At 38.2% G+C, this 24,845-nt stretch overlaps 1 pseudogene; it reads left to right on the top strand.

Moving 5' to 3' along the window:
* The window catches only part of LOC100465987, a 34,513-nt pseudogene extending 18,210 nt beyond the window's left edge, over positions 1 to 16,303 (top strand).
* The last annotated feature ends 8,542 nt before the right edge of the window (positions 16,304 to 24,845 follow it).

The following is a 24,845-nucleotide window of genomic DNA, read 5'->3' as shown; positions in this document are numbered from 1 at the left end:
TTTTTTTTTTTTTTTTTTTTTTTTGGTCTCCCTTTCATTTATTTCTGCTCTAACCTTTATTATTTCCTTACTTCTACTGGCTTTGGGCTTTGTTCTTCTTTTCTTTGCTCCTGTAATCTCTAATTTTAGGTTGTTTATTTGAGATTTTTCTTGCTTCATGAGGTAGGCTTGTATTACTATAATCTTCATTCTTAGAATAGCTTTTACTATATCCCAAAGATCTTGGGACTGTTGTGATTTTATTTTCATTTGTCTCTATGTATTTTTTTATTTCCTCTTTGATTTCTTGGTTTACTCATTCATTTTTTAGTAGCATGTTATTTAACCTCCATGAATTTGTGTTCTGTCCAGATTTTTTTTCCTTGTGATTGATTTCTAGATTCATAACTTGTGGTTCAAAAAGATGCATGGTATGATTTTATTTTTTTTTAATTTGTTGAGACTTATTTTGTGGCGCAACATATGATCTCTTCTGCAGAATATTCCATGTGCGCTTGAAAAGAATATATTTTCTACCTTTTTAGGATGGAATGTTCTGAATATTTCTGTTAGATCCATCTGGTCTAATGTTCATTCAAAGCCACTGTTTCCTTATTGATTTTCTCTATGGATGATCTCTCCATTGCTGTAAGTGGGATTGAAAGTCCACTATTATTACTGTATTACTATCAATTTCTTCTTTTATGTCTGCTAATAGTTGCTTTATGTATTTGGGTCCTTCCATATTAGGTACATAAAAATTTACAATTGTTATATCTTTTTGTTGAATTTTTCCCTTTATGATTATGTAGTATTCTTCTTTGTCTCTTGTTACGGTCTTTGTTTTAGAGTCTGTTTTGTCTGATAAAAGTATTGCTACCCCAGGTTTCTCTTTCCTTCCATTTGCATGGTAAATGTTTCTCCATCCCTTCACTTTCAATCTGCATGTGTCTTTAGGTCTGAAATGAGTCTCTTGTATGCAGCATAGGTGGGTCTTGCTTTTGTATCCATTAGTCACCCTGTGTCTTTTGGTTGGAGCATTTAGTCCATTTACATTCAAAGTAATTATCAATGCGAATGTGTTCATTGCCATTTTGTTACTTATTTTATGGTTGTTTTTGTAGCTCTTCTCTGTTCCTTTTTTCTCTTGCTCTTCTCCTTTTTGTTGGTAATATGCTTAGATTCCTCTCTCTTTTTTTGCATATCTATTACAGGTTTTTGATTCGTTGTTACAATTAGGTTTATATATAAAATCCTATGAAAATTGCAGTCTTTATTAAGTTGATGGTCACTTAAGTTTGAAACCAATCTAAAAGTACTAAATTTTGACTCCTCCCTCCATGTTGTATGTATATGATATCATACTTTACATCCTTTTATTTTGTGAATCCGATGACTGATTATATAAATATAATTAATTGTACTGCTTTTGTGCTTTAACCTCTGTACTGGTTTTTATAAATGATTAATCTACTACTTTTATTATGTTTGCATTTACCTGTGAAATTTTTTCCTTTCCTAATTTTCTTACTATTGACTGTGGCCTTCTCTTTCTACTCAAAAAAATCCCTTTAGCTTTCTTTTCTTTTCTTTTTTCTTTTCTTTCTTTCTTTCTTTTCTTTTTTTTTTTTTTGAGATTTTATTTATTTGAGAGAGAGAGCAAAGAGAGAGGGAGAGCATGAGTGGGGGGGTCTGGGGAAAGGGGCAGAGGGAGAAGGAGAAGCAGACTTCCTGCTGAGGGGGGAGCCTGATGTGGGGCTTGATCCCAGGACCCTAGGATCATGACCTGAGCCGAAGGTAGACATTTAACCCATTGAGCCACCCAGGTGCCCCCTTTAACTTTTCTTATAAGGCCAGTTGAGCGGTGATGAACTTCTTTAACTTTTGTTTGTCTGGGAAACTCTTTATGTCTCCTTCTATTCTGAATGTAGCATTGCTGGATAGAGGATCCTTGGTTGCAGGTTTTTTCCCTTTCAGCACTTTGAATATATCATGTCACTCCCTTCGGCCTACAAAGTTTCTGCTGAAAAATCAGCTGATAGCCTTAGGGGGTGTTCCCTGTATATAACTGTTTTATTTTTTCTTGCTGCTTTTAAAATTCTCTCTTTAGAAATAAATATTACACTATATGTTAACTAACTAGAATTTAAATAAAAATTTGGGGAAAAAATAAAATTCTCTCTTTATCACTACTTTGTGGACCTCCTTGGGCTGATTTTGGAAGGAGGGGGGCTCTCTCTGCCTCCTGAATCTGGATATCTGTTTCCTTCCCCATATTAGAGTAGTTTTCATATATTATTTCTTCAAATATATTTTCTGCCACCTTTTCTCTCTCTTCTCCTTCTGGAAGAAGGAGCAAATGATTTTGCGCTTGATAATGTTGATGAGTTTCTTAACCTATTCTTATTTTTTTATTATTCTTTTTTCTTTTTGCATTCAGCTTGGTTGCTTTCCATTACTTTGTCTTCCAGACCACTGATCTCTTCTTCTGCTCCCTCTAATCTACTTCTTATTCCCTCTAGTGTGTTTTTAATTTCAGCTATTGAGTTTGCCTCTGATAGGTTCTTTTTTTATATTTTCTGTTTCTGTTGAATGTCTCACTAAGATCCTCTACTCTTTTATCAAGTCCAGTGTATTTATGACCATTACTTTGAATTCTCATATCAGGCATATTGCTTATCTCTATTTCATTTAGCTCTTTTGCTCTGATTTTGTTCTTTCATTTGGGACACAGTTCTCTGTCTCCTCATTTGTCTAACTCTTTGTGTTTGTTTCTATGTATTAGAAAAGTCAGCTACATTGCCTGATCTTGAAAGTAGTGACCTTATGAAGAAGAGGTCCTGTAGTACCTGCAGTGCAATGTCCCCTATTCACCAAAACCTGGTGCTTCAGGGATGTCTCCTATGTGTGCTTCATGCATCCTACTATTGTGGTGCCTTCAGTACAGTCAGCTGCAATGACCCTCTTTGTTATGAGTAAGGTTTGGTTCCTGTGCTGTTAAAGGGTCGGTATGGGGCCACCATGGACTCGTAGTTGGGTCAGACCAGATGCCTGCCCTCAGCCTGTTTGCCAGACCTGCAATTGCACTGTGCTACAGGGCATTCTCCCCTCATTGTCCCCTGAAAGGCTTCTGTTAGTGGGCAGGGTGTGCAGTCAGATCAGATGTCTGCCTGCCAGCCCACTGCTGGGACTGCAAACTGGCATGTATGGTTATCTTCCCCTCTGCCCAGGGAAGAGTCACTTTGGAGGGGGGCTGGTCACTGTTGGAGCTGCTTGCAGAATAAGAGATGTCAGGCATCTGTTTGGAGGGACTCTTGCCAAGTGGGGTGGGTTCAATGGGGTAAATCTGCAGGAGAACCCAGGGGCAGGACATGCAGTGTTAGCAAGCTATGTTGAGAGAGTTGGTGTTGTTTCCCACAGGTGTCCAGGTATCTAGGCTGGGGGGAAAGGGAGGAAATGGCACCCCCCCAGCCCTTCTCTTCTTGAAGATGTCTCTTAAGGATCCTTGCCCCTCCAGGGAACATCAGGATTAGTAAATAAATCTTCCCATATACCCAAAGTGCTTTTCAAACTGCTGCTTCTCTGCTGTATCTCGGAGGGGTTGTTTGTTATGCTGGCTCTTTTAGGGCAGGGACTCAGTTTGCCACTACTCTCTGGCTTGCCCAGAGATAAGCCTGCTGATTTGTAAAGTTCCCACTGTTAAGCCCCAGTGACTGTAAAATCTCAGGAAGTTAAGCTCCTCTGGTTTTCAAAGCCAGATGTTATGGGGATTCATCTTCCCAGTGCAGATCCCCCATGTCTGGGGTGCCTATTATGGGGTCTGCTCTGTCCCTCCTCTGTGCTTGTGTTGTCCTTCCCATTTGTGGTTAGTCTCTCAGGTTAGTTTGGGGGACTTCGCCCTTCCTATTGTTTTCAATGTGGCCTCCTCTGTGTGATTAACTCTGGAGTCTGTTTTGTCAGTTTTCGGCTTATTTTTTGGGTTAGTTGCTCTGATGTATATGATGCATAGGTGTATCCATGGGACAAAGTGAGGATAGACTCCTCCTACTCTGCCATCTTCCCAGGTTCCCCTAAAGTCTTCTTTACATGCCTCTAATATCTGCTCTGCTTCCCATGTCCACTGTCACCATTAAGATCTTTCACATCATGTCTAGATTTTGGCAATACTCTTCTAACTAGTTTCCCAATAATGCCTTCTCTTCCCCAAACCATCCTATACCCTGTTATCAGAAGAATCATTTCACCATATTGTCTATAAGGAAAAGTCCAAATATCCAGGTGTGGCAGGAAAGCACTTTCAGATGTTAATGAACAAGAGTCACCCCACGCATTTTTGTCCTCCCCATTCCAAAAAGGCAGTTCAGACTTTGGCTCTCTTCTTCCTTAGTAGGGAAGTTTGTATTAACTGGTGCCTAAAGGCACCTCCTTAAAACCTGAGTTCCCTGAAGACTTTGAAGGTAGCTAAAAGAGATTGCTTCTGATTTAGAAAAGGGCTTCAAGGTTACTAAGATAGGGAATAGAGTGTGTCCTCCATGGCAACAGCCCCATAGGAGGCAAGACTTCCAAAGCAATGGCTTGGGGTGCCTTGGCATCTCAGTTATTAAGTGTCTGCCTTTGGCTCAGGTTATGATTCCAGGATTCTGGGATGGAGCCCCAGATCAGCTCTCTGCTCAGTGGGGAGCCTGCCTCTTCCTCCCCCTGCTGCTCCTCTTGCTTGTGCTCTCTCTCTCTCCGGTCAAATAAATAAATATAACATTAAAAAAAAAAAGCTGTGGCTTTAGGGTTTATCTAGGAGGTGAGACCATGTTCATAGTCTTAGTAAAGATTCCTGTAAGTCACTGTGCCCAAAACAGCAGGGAGTCACAGGACTTCAAGGAGCTATTATGGTCTCAGTAAATAAGAATGGTCAGCATCTTCAGACTGGAATAGATAATAGAGATTGGATCCCTTTCTTCTAGGATCCAGATAAGCTTCCCAGATCCTGGTGTGATCCTGGAATGGGAAACAGCAAAACAATGACTGAAATGGGCTTTCCTGTGAGCTTGGGAAAAGCATGCTCAGAATTTAAAACAGGATTCACAACCCTCTATTCTGCATCCAAGGCTCTGAAATCTGCATGCCTTCATTCATTCAACAAAAATACACTTTGTGTTTCTTATGCTACATTAGTACACAAAGGCAAAATAGAAGGCTTTCTGTCCTCAAGTCATAATTGTGGGAGAAATAGACAAATTCCCTCTGCTTTTCTCTTCTTTAAGGAAGACTTCCCATGACTCCCCTGATCTTGATAGGATCCTCTTATACACATTTTTAATAGCATGTGTTAACTGTGTTAAGTGCTCCTAAGGAAAGGTAGTTTTACATTTATTTGCGTGATTATTAAATTAATTATGTCAACTCCACAGACTGTAAGTTCTATGAGGGCAAAGGCCATGTCAGTTTTTGAGCAATAAATATTTGGAAGAAATGAAGGTCAAACTCACTTAGGTCCTCTAAAGTCAGGATCTTAATCAATTGTCATTTAAAAGACTTAGAAAAGACCTACAACAATGCAGAAGCTCACTTGGCATTAGTTGTTGACCACTACTGTGGCAGTTGGGTGGGGCAATGTTTAATGATGACATTAAGAAATTGCAGCTGTGGCACAATAATATTCACTTTGTAACCAAATTAATTAACTTTGAAGATTTTTATTTATTTATTTATTTATTTGACTGAGAGAGAGAAAGAGCACAAGCAGGGTGAGCGGCAGGCAGAGGGAGAAGCAGACTCCCCACTGAGCAGGGAGCCCAATGTGAGGCTCAATCCCAGGACCCTGGGATCATGACCTGAGCCGAAGGCAGACACTTTACCAACTGAACCACTCAGGTGCCCAAGTTAATTAACTTTAATATGATTATTTTTATTTTATTTTATTTTTATTCTAATCGTAATAATAGCAGATTCTTTCCAGAACCTACTGTAGACATTGTGCTTAGCGTTGCTTACATTATCAGTGTCATGTTCACGTATGAGCATGGTCTATGATTACTTCCGTTTTGCGGATAGGGACCCAGATGGACAGAGATTTTATATAAGTTGCCTCAGGTAACACAAATGGTAAATCGTGGGGTTATGATGTAGAGATAGCAGCCGAAGTCCGAAGTCATACTGTCAACCACCTGCTCTACAGCCTGATGCTGAGAAGAGACTGAAGAGTCAGCCAGAGGGAGGTTTAAATACTGAAGGAATCTACACATGTGAAGTGATGAGTAACTAAGGAAATTACATGAATGAATGCAACTAAAACATAGAGCTATACCTTCCATCAGGCAGTGAAGGACACAGGAGGAAAGAAATGCTCAAAAGAAAAGGCATTCACAATACCAAAACCAGAGCCATAAAGCAAATCCAAGACTCTTCATTCAGTTGTTTCACAGCATGGATTGAATGTCACCTTGTTCAGATACACCCAGAAGGTCTGGCACTGATCAGTAGGAATGCTTGTTAATCTTTGCATATAATTGTTCCTAGCTACTTTTCTTAATTTACTTGAATTCTTTAAACTTTAATCCTGTAGTTGTGGTTCATTCAAAACACCCTTCAGAATTTCTCAAGATACTTTCCTTCTTCTAAGTACAGTATATGTTTTCACTTTTATTGGGTTGTCTAATTTTCCAATGTTCCCTTCTCCAGGTGATCTTTTTCATCATTCCACTGCTGTTCCTGTTGGACAGTCTGGTCTGCCCTCCAGTTGCTGTTTACTTGGTTAGAGGTCATCTGGAAGTTGTTTGGAACATCCCAGTGGCCATCCTCTGAGCAGCGCTCTGATGAGATCTCTAGAAAAATCCACATCCAATTCCAGAAAACACATATTTGCAACTTATCAAGAGCATTCGTCAGTGCTTTTCTTCATCCAGAGACAGCTCCTACCACATATCTGAATCAGGGCTCTTTCACTGATATTATCTGAGTGTGTGTTAGCTGAGGCCAAAAGGTAACCCTGTCATTTTCTTTACAGTTCAATTCTGATTCCAAAAAAATCTTCCTTAGTTAACTCCGCCGACTTAGAATCTCTTCATCTAGCTTATCACATAGTGAGCTTGACTATTTAGCTCTCATGTGTGCTTTGAATATTTCCTGGATGATACAGCTCTTGAAGACTGGAATTGCGTCTTCTGCAGCTTTCCTGTCTCCAGCTTTCTCATTATACTTGTGTTCTAAAGTGTTCAATGGAAACCTGAAGTGAATGGAGCTGATCTTTGAAATGCAAGGGACAACCGTGCATCTGAATGGATATGTGTAACTCTGCTATAGATGGGTCTCAAGACCCTGTTAGTTTCAGAACTCTAAAGTCTCCATTTCTCCCATGCATCTAGAACATGGAGAACATTGATAGCCTCAAAGGGTTCAGAAGACAGTTTTAGCAGTAGCCATCCAGCCACCCAGATATTGTCTTTTATTCCTAAGTAGGAGCCATTGATAGTTTGGCCTCACATTAAAAATACAGACTTTAAGGAAGTTCCTTGCTAAGTTTTGTTCATCTTTATTTGTGCCAAATGAAAACTTTCGAAGAATGTTCATTTAGAATCTAGAAAGATTTATTAAGTATGTAGGTTTTACTGTCAGAAAAATTAAATTCCAAAGAAAATCATTCATTATGTAATATGGAAAAAGAACAACTCTAAAGACCAAAGTCAACTGTTATTTGAACGAATTATCCATTCATGTTGGGCTCTGTCTCCCTACTCTTCATTAAGAATTTATCAATTTCTTAGAAGGAAAACCTACTATACAGTGACGCTACATCAATATTTAATGTAATAGTGCCTGGAGCACTGGATTGACTTTCTTATTGTGAAAATGGGAAAGGAAATTAAGACTCAGCCCTTTTTTCTAATGGCAAGACACTCAGATAAATTACAATTTTGTTGTTGTTCTTTACATCCTAAGAGTGATAATGATCAGATTCTTTGTGTTCATTGATATGTTCTTGCTAGTTTCATTTTGTCAGACTTAACTGCAGCATTTAATGTTATCAATCAGTCTGGAAAGTGCTAGGATGTCCTAACATTCCCATGATTATGTGGCTTGGCTCTAGCTTGTCCAAAAAAAAAAAAAAAAAAAGTGGCTTGTTGGTCTTCTCCACTGGGTTCCTGAAATATCCACTATTTTCCCTACATTCTCTGAGGGTGGTCACTCATGTCTTATTATACATAGCATATTAGCAAAATTCCCAACAGATTTTTGTTTTTATTTTCACATCTAGTGTATTCAGGAAAAGTGTAATATATTCCTGACAACTGGCAAACCTCTTGATATTTCTCTGCTGCTTGCCTACCTACCTTTCAGAGTAAGATATAATGATTCTGCTACTATCCAGGTGTGGACTCTGGTATAACATCAAGTTCACACAAAATCAGGACGTTCTATAAAGTAAGAACAGGAAAAGGACAGACATTACCCAATATGTATAGAGGTATACAATTCAGGCCAAGGCCAAGTTTTATTGTTTGGGGTAGTCAAGCAGAAGTGGGGTCCTGACAGCATAGACGTGAGAAAGCTGTTCGCATCCGGCAATCAGACTTGAAATGTCATGTAACCATTGAGTCTAGTTACCAATGATTCTAGATCAACTCCATGATATAAGTTTCCAAGATTTTCTCCTCCAAAAGCGGCCCTTACCGTGTCTCCTAAGAGCATTTTCTCCAGCGTTCACCGTGGCATTTTCTCATTAACAGGTTTGTATTGAGTGAGTGCGACTTCTCCACGGATTTGAATGTTGTCAGAACATATAAAATTACGTGCCTGGAAAAGTGCCTTGGTGAAAAACCAGTTAGACCATTAAATGCATTTAGAGAATCCATCTAATAGTAGATCCATCTAATAATAGATGCTAATAGTTATATTAAAGCCAAAATATAGCTCTTATTCTTACAGCTTTCAACCCTGGCTTTTCTTTTGCTTTAAGACCACTATATTCTGGGTCATGTATTACCATTGCCATCCAAATGAATCAGGACCAAGAAATTATCTCTTCACAGCAGGACAGCTCACCACAAACTGCATACATGATAACCCCATCCCTCATCTGTAGATGACTCTGTTGCCCAGATTTCTGTGGTGAGTGGCTTTAAAGTCAATTGGCCAGCTGCAGAGTGGAGAACGCTTATTACTCATCCCTATAGAAATAAACTTCTGATGATACATTGTTTATCCAAGCAGAGCATCTCTTCCAACTGCATAGTAATTATATATGTGTGGGTATATATATATGTATATATATATAGTTATGATTATAGTTATAGATAAATAACTGATTATATAAATGTAAATACAATGTGTATGATCCTTGAACTGTGGGTAACAGCATGTTCAGGAGATAACTTTCTGGAACAATATGATCAGAAGGAACAATATGATCATTTTCCCTAGATATAGGAAATATCTCTTTGTTCTTCCTTTGATAGCATCATTATCTTCGAGGTTTTCTCAGTTCCTGTAATTTGAGTGGAATAGCTTCAAGTGACCCAGGGATGGCCACTCAAATCATCACATCCCTGGGTTTGGTTTAGAGATGGGCTCATGATCCTGTCAGAGACAATGAGAATCAGTTCTTGGATGATAGAGGAGATGTTGGGAGAAAAACCCTCTAGCTGCTGATAGCCATCTTGATTTCAGGAGTGGAGAGATGGCGTAAGAATGACGCCAACACAGAGGACGGTAGAGAGAACCAGTACTCTGATGACATGGAATATACAGTTAGGTGAACCTAGAAATGATCTCTTTTGCCTAATCTCATTTAAATTGAAATTCTGTCATTTGAAACTGAAGCAGAGCTGAATAATACATGGGTTTACTAATCAGGTAGGTCAAGGAAATGCTGCACACACCGTGTGTTAGTATTTCAGCAAGGAATCTGACAGTGTTTCTCAGGAAATCCTTGTGGATAACATGCAGAATTGTGGAATGGATGCAAGTACAGTCAGGTGACTTCATCAATAATTGAACAGTCATGTCCAAGAATGCTAATTCCATGTCAACCTGAAGGAAATGTTATAGTAGTGTGCCTCGGGGTTCTTCCCTCGCCCTGTCCTTTTTGACATATTTATCAAAGGTTTGGATGAGCACACTGATGGCCTTCCTATCAAATTCTACAGATGACAAGATGATTGGAGCACTAGATAGAATGTTGGGTAACAGAGACAAGTCTCTAAAACTCTTCATAAGCTAGAGCATCAGAATGGAATTTTAAAAAGAACAAATGTAGAATCTTTGAATTAGATCCAAAAACTAATTATACAAATAACTGGGTAACACTAGAAGCTTAGTTAAGTGTAATTTCAAAATGGATCGGCAATGTGATACAGCTGTCTAAATAAATAAATAAGGAAATAAAGCTACATTAGATTGCATAAATAGGACACAACAGTGATGGAGGCAGATGTCATATTGAACAAATCATGGGAAGGCTGGTAGGGCAGAAGCATATAGAGCCAAAGGAACTAAAGTTTTGCAAATATTTCTACCCGAATATCTAATGATCTGCCCCAGTGTGCCGAATCAGGTAAGCAGAAAGTTTACAGATTACCAATGGGGACATTCATCGCCCTTTTCCTGCTCCCACTTGTTATTTGAATATTCTGTTTCCCTCTTCTCAAAAAGGAAGGGTTGGTTGTTTTTCTCTGAGAGATATGTTATGCTACCTAATAAAGTAGGCAAGGAGGATAGAGAGAGGAAGAGACAGCAAAGCCAATGGGCACATGCTGAGAGAGAGTTTGGGGGTGTTTAAATATAGCACTTTTTTCCAGAGCACTTTTAAGATGTGAGAGAATAGAGAGAAAAGAAGGAAGGGGACTCAATTTGGATTATGGTAACAACCACTCAAGTACGTATAAAGCCAAAATGTATCTTTACCATAATTACCCAGCTTTTGGTGTGAGTCCCTGGCTTTGTAAGTATTATTAGGACTCTTCATATATTTCCTTCTCAGCAGATTCTGCCTCCTCCCCATTCCCTACCACAGGCATATAAAAGGCTCGTGGGAACACCTACCACATTCTTTTTTTTTTTTTTTTAACCTACCACATGCTTAACCAAGAATATATGATAGTGGATTTTGTGCCACAATATGACTGGGTCTGGAAGTAGACAAGGCTAATTTCTTTGAATGTTATAATCAACATAGTACTGGAGGTTTTGGCCACTACAATCAGACAATAAATTAAAATTAGAGGAAGAAAATTCGGAAGGGAGAAGACAAAATTGCCATTGTTTGTAGATTACATAATAATTTACATTAAAATATAAGAGAACTTCTGAACTATGAAAATTAAAAAGGGAGTTCAAGGTCAGCAAGGTTGAGAAATAAAAATATCATTAAACAAAGACAAATAGCATTCCTTTATACCAGCAATAACCAATTCAGAAATGTAATAGAAAATAAAACATTATTTATAATAACTCAAATGCTAAAGACTATGAGCTGACCTAATGAAGGTCCTTATAGAGAAATTTTTAAATTTAAAAGAAGAGAGCAGATTTGAATAAATGGAAAGTCACACATATAAATGATATGTGTGATAAATGATTTACAATTTATAGATATAGATTTCCACTAATTGATTTACAAATTCAATGCAATTACAATAAAACTTTCAGCAGAATATTTTGGGAAAACTAGATAAAACGGCTTCTTAAATTAATATGGAACAATAAAGGCCCATAAACAACTAAGACAATTTTGAAAAAGAAGAACAAATAAGGAGCTTGACCTAAGCAGGTACTAAGAAATACTACAGATATTGAGAAGAACTGTAATAGTTAAAGCAATATACTACTGGTGAAAGAACAAATGACAAATAAATAACAGAGTTATGAAACAGACCCTATATGAGAACGCTTGGGACCATAGGGTAGAAAAAGATGTTTTAAAATAGACCTTCAAAGTATAATCCCTAAAAAGAATTAGGGATGGAGTTTGGCTATATCAAAACAATTCAAAGTTCCTATTGAATAGGGATACTATATACAGTATTAAAAAGTGACTCATATACTGGAAGATCTTTACTACATCTATAACAGACAACCTGTTAGTTTCTAGAATATATAAGGAATTCTCAACAATCTGCAGAAAAGACAGAAATCCAACAGAAAAATGGGTAAAAGTATGAATAGGCAGTTCACTGAAAATCTAATAAGGAAAAAACATTTGAAGAGATGTTTAATCTCACTTATAATAAAAAAATGTTAAGGGGCTCCTGGGTGGCACAGCAGTTTAAGCATCTGCCTTCGGCTCAGGGCGTGGTCCCGGCGTTATGGGATCGAGCCCTACATCAGGCTCTTCCTCTATGAGCCTGCTTCTTCCTCTCCCACTACCCCTGCTTGTGTTCCCTCTCGTTGGCTGTCTCTATCTCTGTCAAATAAATAAATAAAATCTTTAAAAAAATAAAATAAAAAAAATTTAAAAATGTTAAGACTATCAGAATATATCACTTGATATTATTCATACTGGCAAAATTTAAGCATTAAATGTGTATACCTTGTGATTCAGGAACTCCACTCCTGGTAAAATAGTGTACAGGAAGTGCAAGGAGGTGCAAGGAGGACACTGCATGATTATTTTTGGTCTTAGGAGTTAGAGGCAACATGTGTGCCCCTCACTAGGGGAAGAGAATGATAGAGCGCTTGTCTAAGATGGAATAATATGCAGTGGTCAAAAGAAAGTGAATTAGATCTTTATATAGTAGCATGGCTGGATCTCACAGTGGTATATACATAAATGGAATACTATTCAGCCTTTAAAAAGAAGAAAATTCTGCAATATGTGACAATGTGGATGAACCTGGAGGGCATGATGCTAAGTGAAAGAAGCCGATCATGACAGACAAATGCTGCATGATTCCACTTACATGAGATTTCTAAAATGGATTCATAGAATCAAAGAGTAGAATGATGGTTGCGAGAAGAGAAAAATGGGGAGCCGTTAATCCACAGGCATAAAATTTTCCTTAAGCAAGATGAGTAAGCTCTAGAGATCTAGGTACAACACTAAACGTGTAGTCAACGATAACGTATTGAAGACAAGACTTAATTTGCTAAAAAGGTAGATCTCATATAAATGTTCTTACCACAGTAAAATAGGCAAAATAAATGAGGTTTATCACAAAATAACAATTGTGTAAATTTCTAAAAAACAATATCATACATACCAAACAGTATTTTTATAGCTACACATATATACACAGAAACAAAGGTATAAAGGTACATCAAGAAGCATTCACGTTGCAAACAAAAGAATGGGGATCTATGAAAGGATGGGAAATGGGATCAGGGATAAGGATGAAGGAAAAGAATAAATTAAAAGGAGGGGACTTGCATGGACTAATTAAGTGCTAAGAACTAAAGAGCATAATTAACTCAATTCTGTATAGGCAAAGACCCCAAAAAAGGGAAAGTGGGGGAGAAAAAGACTACTTAAAGGGCAGGGACTTAGGATTTCCTTCTCCGTAAAACATTTAGATGAGGTTTCATCACCCAGATTTCAGGCGTTAGCTGCTTTTAAATGATCTATGGAGGAAGTAGCCTCTTGCTCCTGAGGTCCTAAGGTTCAAACTGTCTACACATCAAAAGAAATCAACTTAATTTATAAATTATGCATTCTCCCTTCCTTTCATATGTCTATCTGTCTAGTTATATCCTAAAGCATAATCATTTATATGGTGCCATAGTATATAAAGCATTTTCATGTGAACTACACCAGTTTTTTGAACTATAACTTTGATCTTCATAAAAATATGTAAAGGTATTATTAAGGGTGTGTTACGTATTATTATTATTATTATTATTTTTGGTTTCTCCTTTTATAGACTGTAAGCACTCTCATTTTGCCCAAGTCACAGTGGAAAGAGCCAGAACCAGGGGTTGACTCCAGATTGCATGACATAAAAATCTCATGATCTTTCCACTGAATCCATTCTCCAGAGGTGAATGTGCCCAATACACTATTTTCCTTAATCACGGGCATCTCTGGGAGGAAGGAAATACTACAAAATGAGGAAACTGTAGCTCAGAAGTTTTAACCAAAGTCTGACATTAACAATTGCAGGACCCAAGACTTAAACTCATTTTCTGTGCTTTAATCAGCAAAAGGCCAATGTTGAAACAACATCAGACCAAAGGTCTCTACAAAATGGGCTTCTTAAAAATACAGAAGCAAGTGTTTAAAAATTTTCTAGCAGCTCTGAATCCTTTTGAGGGTCTGCTGAGCCCTTCCAGAGGCTCCTGCAGTCTCTAAAACTCAGCTTTGGCTGGCAAGGAAACGCTGCTGGCAGTAGAGCCAGGCTCAGCACCAGACCCCTCCAGGTCTATTTGGTCAGAGCCACCTAGCTCTCTGCTCCTAGAGCCAGAAATCAGGGATGATGCTTCCCTTGCATCACAATTGAGCACATTTAGTGGACAGGCAGGAGTTTAGACAGAATGTATGCTAGTTCCTCTATATTTACAACATCCCTGATGGGGTCAGTGAAACTTCCTAAATAGGTATTAACTCCTTAAACAGGGTTGGAAGGTCTGTAACCAAACTCAGAAACTGTGGTTCTCAACCCTAGCTAGGCAATAGAATCACCCGAGGAATTTACAAAAACACTGATGCCTTTACCCAGCAGACCAGTTAAATCAGAATCTCTCGAGAGTAGAACCCGTGTATCAGAACCTTGTTTAAAATCTCCCTAGATAGTGATGAATATGTTCTGTAATTAGACAGAGGCGATGATTGTGTGACTTTGTGAATAAGAACCACTGACTTGTACACTTTAGCAGGGTCATTTTTATGATGTGTCAAATTATACCTCAAAAAAAAACAAAAACAAAACGTTCTCCAGTTATTCTAATAGATAGCCTCGGCTGAGAACAGCTATGAGATTGGATGGTGCTTTCCAATCTGGGCCGCATCTTGGAATCTCCTGGGGAGCTTTAAAAAATACTGAAGTCTCGTCATAATCACCATAGATTCTGATGTTGTTGGTCTGGGCAGTGGGAGTTTACAAGCCCCCCAGGTGATAGTAATGTGCAGCCAGGTTGAGACCACTGGTCCAGCACGGTGGCCCTCAACCTGGGCTCCCCAGAGAAGCACCTGGAAACTTGTTAGAAATGCAGGTTCTCGGTCCCACCCTAGACCTACTGAATCAGAAACTCTCGGGTTGGGTCCAGCAATCTACATTTTAATAAGCCCTCCAGATGATTCTGATGCTGGCTACAGTTTGAGAACCATTGTTCTAGCTCTCAAGGAAATTGCATTCCAATCCAGTTACCCTTAAATTTCCCTAATCCCTAAACACTTGTGTTCCAGATGTAAAAAAAACCCTTTTCATACCTAGCACCATGCTAGACAACAGTGACTGAAGGTCTAGCTGGAATGCAACCCACTTGGAACCAATTAGTGAGGAGGAAACTATGTAAGGTGCTGGGTTATAATGTTTCTCTTGTTCGTTTCAGCCTGGTGAGTTAAGGTAGGGAGGAGGAGGGTCTGAGCATGCGGGGCTGGATGTGCTTGGGGAGTGGGGGAGAGAGGGAAGGGGATGCACATAAGAGCTTGCTGCCTGCTGGGGGAGGAGGGACTCACCTAGGGGTTGAGGCTGGTAGAACAAGCAGGTCTTTTTGAGGCAGACGGAGGTCGGAGGTCGTGGAGGCTTTGATCAAGGTGGCAGCTTCATTGGTGGCTGCAGCAGCAACCCCTTCCGAGATGGAGGCGGTAATTTCAGAGGCAGTGATGGTGACAGAGGGGGATTTGGACAAGGAGGTGGCCGCGGAGGCTTTAACAAAGGCCAAGACTCCGGAACCTGCAGTTGTATTAGGGGAGTTCCTGCATCCCTGTGAAGATGACATAGTTTGTAAATGTACTACAGGTGAAAATAAGGTGCCTTATTTCAATGATACAGTTTATTTAGAGAAGAAAGAACAAATTAGTAAAGTGGGTGAAATATTTGGGCAACTTAGAGATGTTTGTTTTTCCATTAAATTATCAGCAAATATGAAGGCATCTTCCTTTCAACAACTGCAGAAGTTGTAGATAGACTCCTAGAAACTGCTGCCACTGCAGAGGGTTTTACCTCCTCCTCCAGGAGGGAAGCGACCTCCAAGAGCAGGTGGCAGCAGCAGAAGGAGGTAACCGAGGTGACAGAGGTGGTGGTTTTAGAGGTGGCAAGAGAAGGTGGAAGTGGCGGTTTCGGGGGAGGAAGGGGGTGGCGGTTTCAGAGGGAGAGGACGTGAAGAGGAACAGTTGGCAGAAACTTCCTGCATGATCTACTTCTATGGCTCGGAAACTCGTGTCTTGAGCCAGTCTTGAAGAACTGGTCATTTTAATGCTATGAACTGAAATGTCAATGCCATGCAAAAGTGTGTGCAACAAAGTAGGCAATTTCGCTCTAAAAGAGTACGAACGTGTGTTTTAACGTTTTCTACGATGCTTGGGACTCTGCGGGTGCTTAATAAATGGACAATTTTCATTTGAAGCATTAAGAAGACAATGTTAGTTTCAGTTCTCACACCAATCCTTGAAGTTAGAATTACAAAATACTACCTACATGGTCTGTTATTGTGTATTACACAATACATTGTGTAAGCTCAAATCTTCTCTTTTCTTTTTAAAAATATTTTAATTATTTATTTGAGAGAGTGAGCGAGAGAGAGGGCTCAAGCCAGGGGGAGAGGCAGAGGGAGAAGCAGGCTCCCTGCTGAGCAGGGAGCCCAACGCAGGGCTCAATCCCAGGACCCTGGGATCATGACGGGAGCCAAAGGCAGACGCTTAACCTGCTGAGCCACCCACACACCCTTCAAATCTTTTCTTAATCTTAGCCTTTTTACGGCAGTGATTCTTTGGGATGCCTGGGTGGTGCAGGTGGTTAAGCGCCCAACTCTAAAAAAAAGATCCCGGCTCTTGGTTTAGGCTCAGGTCCTGTTCTCAGGGTCATGAGATTGAGCCCTCAGTCATCTCAGCCCTGGAAGAGTCTGTGTTAAGACTCTCTCTCTCCCTGTCTCTCCCCCTCCCCTGCCAAAATAAATGAGTAAATCTTTAAGCCAGTGATTTTCCTTTTTCTTGGTTTTGATCAATAAATGATTCTTCCTTCTACCTTCTGCAGCTATTTGAGAATGTTGTTGAAATAGCTTTGACATTTTAAAAAATACATTGTTTAGAATTTTGTTTTCTAAGTTTGTAATGAAAAACCTAGATTTAAATCTGTATTGAAGATTTTGAGATAATTTTTTTTCTACCTGCCAGCCCACAGTTGTGAAATATGTTACTGCATCATTAATTATAGATTCTTAATGAAGTAGATTTCCCTAGATTTTCGGCATTTGTGGCAACCTCTCTTAACAAAATTGTTCTAAAATCAGTCGTTGAAGAAATGGCTACATTATTTGTCCTATCTTAGGTCAGTTTGATATAACGAGGTTGCTAATAATTTATCCCCCTAACACTAATTACTCCCAAATTACAAATAGAAGACTCAGAACCTATTGTTAAGCCTAGTTTATTTGAGAGCATTACAGTATCACACACACCACACACACACACACACACACACACACACATACCCCTCTTCAGGCTCATTAACACAGGATGACACAGCAATATTTCTGGGGCCTGAATTTTGACCACCCTTTCATTTGAATAGAGAGAAGTTGCAAATCCAAGACCTATGCCCTTGAAATAGTGCCTTAAATTTGGCTTCCAAGGCCTGTCAGCATCAGAATGTAGTTTTGTGTACCTCTGTCTACCTCTTATTCTCTCCCAACTAAGAGAACTTCGACTCATGCTGCCAGACATACGCCTCAGCCCTTGAGCCCTATCCCATTCCCAGGGGGGCCTTGCCCTGGTATGCCATCACCGTGGTGACTTTCAAACATCCCTCAAGAGGCCTGAGCAGGTGAGTCAATGCATGGAGCTCATTATCCCACAGAGCCAGAAAAGAGAGTAATGCATAGAAGAGTAGTTGGAAATCATGGAAGATAAGTAAAAGATAGTTATCAGGACCATTTATGGTAATTCTTTAGACAATGGACAATTAAGTAAAATCAGAAAAGAATGAGGTTGAAAATAATTGGAAATAAGGTCAGTAAATTGGGTATGAAGGAAATATTCTCTAGTGAAGAATAATTCTTGAAACATCAGATAGTCATTTCTATAAATTTATTGGGAGTTACTTTCAAAAAATCATATGTGAAAAAATTCTCTGACTTGGTAGGATCTTTCTGCCTTGGAGACTCTGGGAAGTCCTTTTAAATGTGTCTCTCACTAGTTCTCAGGACTCCCTGAGTCTTGAAAATCGATTTCTACTCATTCTCCATGGAGTTCTTTGTCCAAATGTTATTGGCAACATTTTTTAAAAGTTATAATCACACATAGTGACTGATCCATTATCTTTCACTCATAGCATATCAATAATCCCCCAAAGTAGATAATTATATCGTTATATGCAATATGATCTCTGAATATAACAGGTGTGGTTAGAAGGGGGCACAGATGAGATGGCAGCAAAAGGTCTGCTCAGGGATGAACACTTTTAAAAAAAATTGCCTAGTTTTTCATAAACATTACCACCTGAAGATAATCAGAAAATACACCTGATAGCATAGACTTCATTTTTCTTCTGGTACTTGAATTACTCCTGTGATAATTTAAAAAAATCACACTGAAAAAATATTTCATTATATAACCAATCTAAACACAGTGTATTATGTATTAGCATTAAAGTGAAATTACATATAGTTTATACTCATGATAGCCAAAATAAGAGATTAATAAAATAATTGTTAACATATATTCTTTCTAGAGCCTTAGTAGAAACACCAAGAAGCTAGTTTTAAGACAGTTAGTAAAATATTTTTCTCTCTAAAAATCATGGAGGATTATATACAAATATGAAATGGAAATCTTTTGAATTGTAATGGAAGAAGGTGTATATTAACTCTCACGTAGCATAAGAAGAGAATTTCTTTGTATTTCTGCCATGAAAATAACTATTGCCTCAAGGCCCAAAAAATAAGAGACCTCATGATGTTAATGATTCCAAAAGCAATTGAATAAAACCGTCTCTCTCTAGTTTTCACAGATAGTTCAATGTGTAGGGAAGATCTAAATGTGAGTGCAAAAACGGTTATGTTTTCTGAAACCACTTTTTTTAATTAATAAACTTTTTCTTTTTAGAGTAGTTTTAGGTTCACAGCAAAACTAAGCCAAAAGTACAGAGTTCCAGGATACATTCTGCACCCTGCCCCACACCATACAACCTTCCCTACAACTGACTTCCTCTCCTAGTGTGGAACATTCATGACAATTGATGGAATTACACCGACACATCCATATCACCTGCAGCCCATGGTTTACATTAGGGTTCACTCTTGGTGATGTACATTCTATGGGTTTGAACAAGTGTGTAATAACATGGGTCCGTTGTAGTACCATACAGAGAAGTTTCACTGCCCTCAAAATCCTCTGTTCTTGGCCTAGTCATTCCTCCCTCCTCCTTAACCCCTGGAACTACTGATCTTTTCACTGTCTCCATTGTTCTGTTGCCTTTTCCACAATGTCAGTCACATAGTCGGGATCATATAGTAGGTAGCTTTTTCAGATTGGCATCTTTCACTTAGTAATAGATTTTTAGGATCCATTCATATCTTTTTGTGGCTTGATATCTTATTTCTTTTTTATTTTGAGTAATTAATATTCAGTTGTCTGGATGTACCACAGTTTACTTATCCATTCACCTACTGACAGATATCATGAATGCTTCCAGGTTTTGATAATTCTGAAGAAAGCTGCTATCAACCTCCACATGTGTGAATGTAAGTTTTCAGTTCATTTGGGTAAGTACCAAGGGGAGTAATTGCTGGATTATATGGGAAAATATGTTTAGTTTTGTAAGAAACTACCAAATTGTCTTCCAAACTGACTGTGCCATTTTGCATTCCTGCCAGCGATGAGTGAGATTTCCTATTGCTCGTCCTTGTCAACATTTGGTGCTGTCAGTGTTACAGATTTTGGCCATTCTATGGTAAGTGTGTAGTGGTATGTCATTATTTTATTTTGAATTGTTCCTGATCTTAGTGGGAAAGCTTTGAGTTTCTCACCATTAAATATGATGTTAGCTGTAGATTTTTTAGAAGATATTCCTTACCAAGTTGAGGAATTTCCCCTTCTATTCCTAGTTTGCTGAGAGGTGTTTTTTCTTTTTTAATCATGTGTGAGTATTAGAATTTGTCAAATGCTTTTTCTGCATCTGTTAGTGTGATCATGTGATTTTTCTTCTTTAACCTGTTGATGTAATAGATTACATCAATTGATTTTTGAATGTTGAACCAAACCTGCATACCTGATATGCTAATCCCACTTGATAATGGTGTATAATTCTTTTTATACACCGTTGACTTTGATTTGCTTATATTTTGTTGAAGATTTTTACATTTACGTTCATGATATTGGTCTGTAGTTTTCTTGTAATGGTTTTGTCTGATTTTGGTATTAGGGTAATGCTGACCTCATAGAATAAGTTAGGAAGTATTCTGTTTTTATCTTTTGGATGAAATTATAGAGAATTAGTATAATTTCTTCCTTAAATGTGTGGTACAATTTACCAGCAAATCCGTCTGGTCCTTGTGCTTTCTGTTTTGAAAGGTTAGTTATTGATTCAATTTCTTTGATAGATATAGGTCTTTTTAGATTGTCTATTTCTGTTTGTGTGGGTTTTGGTAGACTGTGTCTTTCAAGGAATAGGGTGGCCAAATTTGTGGTCATAGAGTTATTCATAATATTTCTTTATTATCCTTCTAGTGTCCATGGGATCTATAGTGATGTCCCCTCTTTCATTTCCGGTATTATTTATTTGTGTCTTCTCCTTTTTCTTCTTAGTTAGTGTGGTTAGAGGCTTATAAATTTTGATGATCTTTTCAAAGAATCAGCTTTTGGTTTTGTGGATTCTCTCTATTAATTTTCAGTTTTTAATTTCATTGATTTCTGTTCTAATTTTTTTTCTTTGCTTACTTTGGATTTAATTTGCTGTGTTTTCTAGTTTCTAAGATGGAAACTTAAGAGTATAGGTTTCAAATCTTTCTTCCTTTCTAATACATGTATTCAATGATAAATTTCTCCCTTTGCACTGCTTTCATTGTATCCCACAAATTTTGATAACTTATACTTCATTTCTGTTTAGTTAAAAATATTTTAAAATTAATCTCAAGATTTTTTCTTTGATGTCTATGTCATTTAGATATATGTTGTTTAATCTCCAAATCCTTAGAATTTTCCAGTTATCTTTCCGTTATTGATTTCTAGTTTAATTCCATTGTGGTCTGAGAGCAGACGTTACATGATTTCTCTTCTTTTAAAATTGTTGGTGTAGTTTATGGCCAGAATGTGGTTTATCTTAGTGAATATTCCATGCGAACTTGAAAAAAATGTGAAATCATCTGTTGTTGGACAAAGTAGTCTATAGATGTCAATTATATCCAGCTGATTCATGGTGCTGTTGACTTCAACCATATCCTTCCTGATTTTTCTGCCTGCTAGATCTGTCCATTTCTATCAGAGTGGTGTGAGTCTCCAGCTAAAATGGTGGATTCATCTATTTCTCCTTACAGTTCTTTCAGTTTTACCTCATGTATATTGATGCTCTGTTGTTAGGTGCATTCCCATTAAGAATTACTATGTCTTCTTGGAGGTATTAATGACAGTGCCATTATAGCACCCCTCTTTATCCCTAATAACTTCCCTTGCTTGCAGTCTGTCCTGTCTGACTTTAGTATAGCTACTCCTCCTTCCTTCTGTTAGTGTATATCTTTCTCCATCTGTTTACTTTTAATCTATATGTGCCTTTTTATTTAGAGTGGGGTGTCTGTAAAAACCACAACACATAGTTGTGTCGTGTTTTTTATTCATTCTGGCAATCTTTGTCTTTTAGTTAGCGTATTTAGACCACTGATGTTCAAAGTGATAATTGATCATGGTTGGATTGATATATACCATTTTTGTTACTGTTTTCTATTTGTTGCCTTTGTTCTTTGTGCCTATTTTTGTTTTCCACACCTTTTCTGCCTTCTGTGGTTTTAACTGAGCATTCTGCATGATTCCATTTTCTTCCCTTTTTTAGCATATCAATTATACTTTTTAAAAAACTTTTTTAGTGGTTACCCTAGAATTCACATTATATATTTGCAACTAAACCGAATATACTTTTAAACAAAGCTATAGTGCTTCATGGGTTGTGTGAGTACCCTATAATAACAAATATTCCTAATATCTCCCTCTTCTATCTTGTTTTACTGTTGTCATTCATTTCACTTATACATAAGCGTACATAATCACATATATTACATACATAATTAAGTCTGATGTATATATATATATATCCCCAAATGTTGTTGCTATTATTATTTTGAATAAGCTGTTATTTATTAGATCAATTAAGAATGAGAAAAAAGAAAATTTTTATTTTACTTTCACTTATTCTTTCTCCAGTGTGCTTCCTTTCTGTAAGTAGATCCAAGTTTCCAACCTACATCATTTTTCTTCTCCCTGAAAAACTTCTTTTAACATTTCTTGCAAGATGGTCTACTGACAAAAAAAAATATTTAATTTTTGTTCGCCTAAGAAAGTCTTTATTTCTCCTTCAGTTTTAAAGGATACTTTTGTAGGGTGTTGGATGTTCTTTTTTCCTTCAACACTTAATATTTTACTCCACTGTCTTCTTGTTTGCATAGTGCTTGAGAAGTTGGATGTAATTCTTCCCTTTGCCCTTCTACAGGTAAGGTGTTTTTTCACCTCTTTCTTTCAAGATTTATTCTTTACCTTTGAATTTCTAGTTCGACTATTATATCCCTAGATGTAGGGGTCTTTTGTATTTATCCTTCTCGGTATCTCTGTGTTTCCTGGATCTGTGGTTTGGTGTCTGACATTAACTTGGGGAAATTCTTAGTTATTACTGCTCCTCTTCCTTTTATTCTTTCTTCTCCCTCTGATAATCTCATTATGCATATCTTACACCTTTTTTAGTTGTCCTACGTCCTTGGATGTTCTGTTTTATTTTTTTCAGTCTTTTTTATCTTTGCTTCTCAGTTATAAAAAGTTTCTACTGTCATTTCCTCAAGCTCAGAGATGAGGCTAGAATTAGACATTTCCCTTCCCCCAGATAAGTTAGGCTCTAGTAAAGTTGTTTCTCTCGAGAGCAGGCTGTATTAAGAATAACAGAATGCTTTGTTGTATTTCAAAATGATTACCTTTCCCCTTTCCCTGCCAGAAGCACAAGGGGACTTTTCTCTGATATTCACAATTAGGACCTGGTAAAACTCCTGAAGATACAAAACAGAAGTGTTTTACCACCTATGACTGGGTCACTTGGAGTTTTTTTAACTCTCAGACTTATCCACACTGAGCTTCCAGCAATTTGTGAATTATAGTTTCGGTTTTCCTACTGGTTCTGTTGAGGTTTCTGCTCATGAATTTCTGTTCCAGTATGTTGGGATTTTCTGTACCTTCCCATCAGTGTCTCCAGTTTTGGGGCCAGTGGTTTACCTTATGATCTCACTTCTGTCACAAATAGGAACTAGGAAAGAAGAAAGAGGTGATGGGCCCCAAGCAAATCTCAAACCTAGCAAGGCAAATTACATTCATCAGATGTTCAGGGTCAAGAATAATCCCTTTTGGCTACATGTCCCATCTTCTAGGTCCACCGAAAGCCAGCAGCCTTGCCCCTGGACCTGTGGTGGGAGTGGCAGCCATGTGATCTCTGAATTGCCTTCTGGGCCATTCTCCCCTTACTTGAAAACTAGTGCACATTCACAGCCAAAGAGCTCTATGGTCACATCATGGAGGATCCAAGAAATATATATTCCCATTTCTGGCCCTGATATATTCCCATTTCTGGCCCTGGCATCCTGCTGTGATGTCCAATTAAGTCCATGAGTTGCACCTACAATCTCTTTTATCAAATGTTTGTTCAGCCACACTCTCAGTGTTTCTTCCAAGCAACCTTTCTCATTTTTTTGCTGTATGGATAGGCTGAGAATTTTCCACATCAAGTTCTGGTTGATCACTTCTTTCCTCTCTTGTTTTATTATAAGCAGTCAGGAGAAACCAAGCCATGACTTCAACTTTGCTTAGAAATCTCCAAAACTAAAGATCCAATTCCTGTACTCACAATTTCTACCTTCCACAAAACACTAGAACACAATTCAGCCAAGTTATTTGCCACTGTATAACAAGAATCACCTTTCTTCCAGTTTCCAATAACCTGGTCCTCATTTCTGTCTGATATCTCACCAGAATGAATGGCCTTTAACATCCATATTTCTGCTGACATTCTGTTTATAGAAATCTAGGCTTTTTCTAGCATGCAACTAAAAACTTCTTCAGCCTGTATCTATTACCCAGTTTGAAAGCCATGTCTACATTTTTAGGTATTTCTTATAGCAGCACCCCTTTTCTCAGTACCAAAATCTGTCTTAATCAGCTCAGGCTGCCATAACAAAACAGCACAGACTGAGTGATTTAAAGAACAGAAACTGGCTGGCTCAGTCGATAGACCATGCCACTCTTGATTTCAGGGTTGTGAGTTCAAGCCCCATGTTGGGTATAGGGCTTACTTTAAAAAATAAAGAAAGAACAGATATTTATTTTCTCACAATTCTGAAGGCTGAAAAGTCCAAGATCAAGGTGCTGACCAATTTACTGTCTGGTGAGAACTCCCTTCTTGGCTTTTAGACGGCTGCCTTTTCATTGTGTTCTCACTTGGTAGGGAGAGAGATAAAGGGGAGGAAGGGAGTGGAAAAGAAGAGGAAGGAGGGGGAAGAGAGAGGGAGAGGGGGAGGGGGGAAGGAAATGGAGAGAGGAAAGA

Source organism: Ailuropoda melanoleuca, chromosome 3 (genome assembly GCF_002007445.2).
Source record: "Ailuropoda melanoleuca isolate Jingjing chromosome 3, ASM200744v2, whole genome shotgun sequence".
Taxonomy (NCBI): domain Eukaryota; kingdom Metazoa; phylum Chordata; class Mammalia; order Carnivora; family Ursidae; genus Ailuropoda; species Ailuropoda melanoleuca.
The sequence above is the reverse complement of the archived record's forward strand: the minus strand, read 5'-3'. Positions and strand labels throughout refer to the sequence as shown.